Here is a 5178-nt window from a genome sequence, read left to right on the forward strand (position 1 = left end):
TAAAATACGCCTACCCCAATGTACCAAACCTAGGTCTAGTACCAGGGAAGAAGTAAGTGTGGTCTTTAGCATAGGTTTCGTTTTTGACAAGAATTTGCCAAAGGTTTCTCTAGGTTCTAATCAGCTCCATACCTTAGAATGAAGGAGGTTGGTATCTCTGTCTCGTACTCGATTGCCCAATACCCCGCAAGGGGAGCCAGAAACACTGGAGCTTGATTCTCGGCAGAAGAGGACAGCTTCCGTTCAGTGCGTCAGCTGGAGAGTCGGCTTCCTTCGGCACTTGCTGTAGCGAGCTGCGTCGGGCAAGTAGGTAGTCGAACTGCACCGATCCACACAGTGCTTTGCCATAGCAAGTGAAGGTATATTTAGGTGTTTTAGGAATGCCACCTTTGACGTAAAGTCGGGCATTTGAACATCATGAATGAACCCCTAGGGAATAGTTGTTAATGCATAATGATGAGTATCTTGGAGAAATCAATATCCAGGCTAGAGGAAGTCCCTTCTGCTTAAGAGTCCGGTTTTCCAAGAAATCGTTGTGACGTTTGGTGAACGGATGTAGTAGCCATGCCTGTATTTGGGTAGCATGGGCTATGACTAAATAAGGGCTTGATTTCTATGCCTATATAAGGGCAACGTGAATTGTACCTATATAAGAGCATGAATCGGGAATTTTAATCGGAATCTAAAACGCCATAAAACAGTTCCAGGCATGCGTTGTTGCGTTAATCGAGTCTAGTATGCCCGTCCTCCGGTCAACGTCTTTAAACAGCAAGGCAGGGAGTGGGAGCAGTGACGCAACTTCAGTTTCTATTCAAAGGTATGGGATGTCTGGAGAGGCATGCATCCAATTGTATTCATGCGCACTCTGTGCAGCCCTGTAATATAAATTGAAATCTGGTGCTTCCAGTCCTCCCATATGATAAGGTAAGACTAGTATCTGCCACTTAACGTGCGTTTGTTTACCTGTCCAAGATAACTTGATCATCAGTGTGGTGAGACGGCTGAAAAAGGCACGCAGGAGTATCATAGGGATATTGGAAAATAAAAACAACAGACGCGGCAACACCACCATTTTCAAGATGGAAATTCTACCTAGTAGGAACAGCGGGAGTCAACCTCATCTTCAAGTTTGCTGAAAGTCACTCTGTAGTTTTCCCTGAACAGTATTTCAGAGTCTGTGTGGATTTCTATACCCAAATATCTCACCCCCTCTGTGGTCCAATGTAAAGGATAATCCAGGTCAATTTGGGGTGTGCTCGGTGTAAGTGGAAAGATAATGCATTTCGGCCAGTTGATATGGAGACCTGACAGGGCGCCAAAGTGCACTACCTCTCGTAAGGCTGTAGAAAGGTTGGTTTCAGGGTTTCTAACTTATAAAAATGTGTTATTAGTGTATGTGGAAACTATGATTTTGTAGTGTGGATAGCATATACCTCAATGCTGGTGATATTCCTTAAGCGCACACGCAATAGGCTCTGGCCCACACCCATCCTAGTCAGTACTTGTGTCATGAAATACCACTCTACAGAATCGAAGGCTTTCGCTATGTCTTGGAAGACAGCCACTGCTGGTGTTTCTGGTTTGGTGTGCTGTAGAGTCCTAAAAAATGTAAGTAAATTATAGGTCAAATTTCTGCCTGGGACAAAACCCGCTTGTTCCGGTGTAACTAGTAGTGGGACCAAAGGGACCAATCAATCTGCGAGGAATTTTGCGAATACTTTTCTGTCCATGTTTAGCAATGACAGCAGGAGATAAGAGGCACAGTCCTCTGTGGGCTTACCTCGTTTAGGCAGGACAACTATCACTGCTTCCATCATGGAGGGTGGCATAATTCCTGTAACACACGTCATCAAATAGAGTAGCCAGCTGTGGAAGTGGTTGATGTATGAAGGCCCTATAGAAGGAAACTGTCATTCTGCTCGAGCCTGGAGCACCCCTGCTCTCATACTTGACAAAGCTAGTAGGATTTTGTCATGTTCAATGGGTCTCATGAGGAACTCCCTGTGTGTGTTAGTGAGCCATGGAAGTTTTAGGTGTGCTAAATCTATAATCTTGTCTACTGAGGTGGTACTTCGAGTTGCATATAGTTCGGTATAGTATTCGCAGAATCTGTCTGCCACCTCGTTAACCCCAGTTAAAATCTCGCCTTCTGCTGACTTGATTTCGGCCACCTGTACTTTTTCCCTACGTTTCTTAATCAATTGGGCTAAGACTGACTCCGGTTTTTCGATCTCACCATACGCCCTAGCTATGGCATATTTACCCAGGTGTTTAATTTAGTCATCTGATGTCATATGATATGCCTCTAGCAAGTCCTCCTGATGGTGTCATCCTTATCCATCAATTGGCACTGTACTAAAATCCTAATTTTCCTCTCTAAGTCAGTTAGGCATTTTCGTATAGAGCGAAGGACCTCAGAAGTGTTTTGATATTGTGACCCCTATATAAACTTTGAAAGCCTCCCAGACAACTTGGTAGTCGTCCACAGAACCAACATTCTTATCAAAAAACGTATCTATTGCCTCAGTCAGTTCTTCTTTGAATACCTCGTCTAATAGTGATTAGGGTGGAAACCGCCATGTGACTGGGGAAATATGCCTGTGAGGAGTGTCCAGCACCAGTAGAATTGACGAGTGGTCTGAGTGTGTACGGGGTAGCACCTGGCATGAGCTGACCCTGTTGCTCAGTGTCCTGGCAGCACGCCAATGATCAATACAGGTATGTAGGGTATGGTATGCTAAGTATTGTGTGAAGCCTCCTTGGTGCGGGTATTTCATGCTCTAAACGTCATTGAGATCAAATTTGACCATCATACACTCTACCGCCCTAGCTGCCGCTGTAGTATGCCTCTCTGGTCCACCTGATCTAACTAGTCTTGGGTTCCGAAATAAATTATAATCACCCCCCAAAGATTCTCCCCCTCGTTGAAGCTGCCTAATCTGTCAGACAGTGTAGAAACAAATTTGGGGGTTGTCGAAGTTACGTCTCTATGTATTTACAATGAGTATATCCATGCCCTTCCCACAGCACCTTGTGACCGCGTGTCTGCCTGCTGTGTCAGTGATCACTGGATTGAGGGTGAGGGACGACTTAGGGTTAACCCAAGTAAGTACACCTAGTGCATGGGTGGTAAAGCCTGCGTCATGAATGTTGTCATGCAATCCTCTTCAGCGTAACATAGGGAACTTGGGAGGGAGGTGTGTTTCTTGCAGTAGGGATAAATCTATTACATGTCTCGTCAGATATGAAATGACTTAACAAACTTTTCTGTGATTATTCAGTCCTCTAACATTCCATGTATGTGTTCTAAGAGTGTCCACCTTCGTCTCCCGATTACTTTTAGTCATGTGCATCATGGAATCAGTCAATGTAGCCAATGTGTGATTATCTTTGATACCGATTTGCAGTATAGCAGGTGTGAATGTCTGTTTTCTGGTACATTATGTCGTCTGAGTCTCATTAACCCTCCACCCCAACCCACATCAGGACACCCCCAACCTTGACCTGACGGAAAATACCCCAATAGCCACCCAGTTCAATACTTATGTAATACTGTCCAGAACAGCCATAACCCATCCCACCCTCACAAACAAAAACAATTCCAATACCCCAAGGGTGTGTTTCACTCGTAGGCGGAGGTTTGCAACAGAAGAAATCTTCCAAACAGCGATGTTTAGTTATCAAACTCCTCCGCACACCATCAAACTAATAGTACGCAGTAGCAGGAAGGAATTCATTTCCCACCCCCGGTGAACATGAGCTGCCCAGGAACCGGCCAAGTCTACACCCCAGCAGGGCTCAGGGCATTTACCCAGGGGAGGGAGAAACTACAACAGAACTTCTGTGCCATAGCCAGGTGCCATGCAACCAACCATTACCCCCCGAGATCAGTAACATCTCCTAAATGGCTTTGTCTTACTCTATCCCCCATTTATTCTATTCTATGGTTTTGGTAGAAGCCACAGAAGCCCTACCAGAGCTAGGTGGTCAGGTAGAGAGGAGAGCTAAAGAGAGGGGAACAGGTGAGTTTTAATGGCCTTCCTGAAGGTGGAAAGGTTATCTAGGGAACGGATGTTTAGAGGTAAGGCGTTCCAGAGCTTGGCTCCCAAAACTCTAAAGGAGCAGCCACCAACGCGACAAAGCTTTGAGCGGGGAACGCACAATAGGAGCTGGTTTGAAGATCGAAGATCGAAGTTCGCGTCGCGGAACAGATTCTTATCTGTGTTGTGGTCATGCAAGAGTTGAGTCCTGTTTTTCCGTGGAACCTCCATCTGCTCCGGCTGAGACGCCTTTATCCGGACAGCGTCACGGTTCCCTGGTCCAGTCTTTCATGGCTTTCTGTAGGATGTTGGGGTCTGTAAAAATCTGTGACTGGCTTTAGCGGTTAACACGTAGGCGAGCAGGGTACAGCATTGCATAGTCTATATTATGCTCTTTTAACTGCCTCTTGAGTGGCGCAAACTGACGGCGCGCCTCCTGAACCTTCATTGTGAAATCTGGAAACAGTGAGAGGATGGAACCTTCATAGTGTAAGGTCTTTTTCTCTCTGGCTACTCTCAGTGCTGCGTCCCTGTTGCAGTAATTTAGCAGCTTTGCAATTATTGGCCTGGGGGACACCAGGCGGAGGGCGAGGGCCCAGGGAGAGATGCGTTCTCTCAACCACAAACATGGGTGAGAAGATGTCACTACCAAGGAGCATGACCAGCAATTTCTCTATGAATTGTTCCATGTTGCCAGTCGGTGTCAATTCCGGCAGGCCTGTAATTCTAGGGTAGCTCCTCCGGGATCTTGCTTCTAAGTCTTCGGCTTTATCTTGCAACGCCTGAAGCGTCTTATCTAGTTGTTTGTGGCCAGTGACCAATTCCGTCTGCAACTCCTCGAACTCTGTGATACACCGTTCGGCCATATCAATGTGTTCCGCATGCTTGTCAAGCCTCTCGGACATCCTGTCCATGTGATAGTATAGAGAATCCATCTTCGTGCCCAAGACAGCTAATGAGTTTTGTAGACCCTTTTCCATCGAGGCAAGGATGGACTTTATATCGCCGTCGTGTGTCTCCCGGTCTTGTTCTCTACCATTTTCCCCTTCCTCGGTAGACGTTGCACGCTCTCTAGGTTTGCATTGCTCAAATATTAATATCGGCTTTGTTCTGTCCATTCTGCCCATACTTGCCAGCT

This window comes from Lissotriton vulgaris, chromosome 3_1 (assembly GCF_964263255.1).
Source record: "Lissotriton vulgaris chromosome 3_1, aLisVul1.2, whole genome shotgun sequence".
Lineage (NCBI taxonomy): Eukaryota > Metazoa > Chordata > Amphibia > Caudata > Salamandridae > Lissotriton > Lissotriton vulgaris.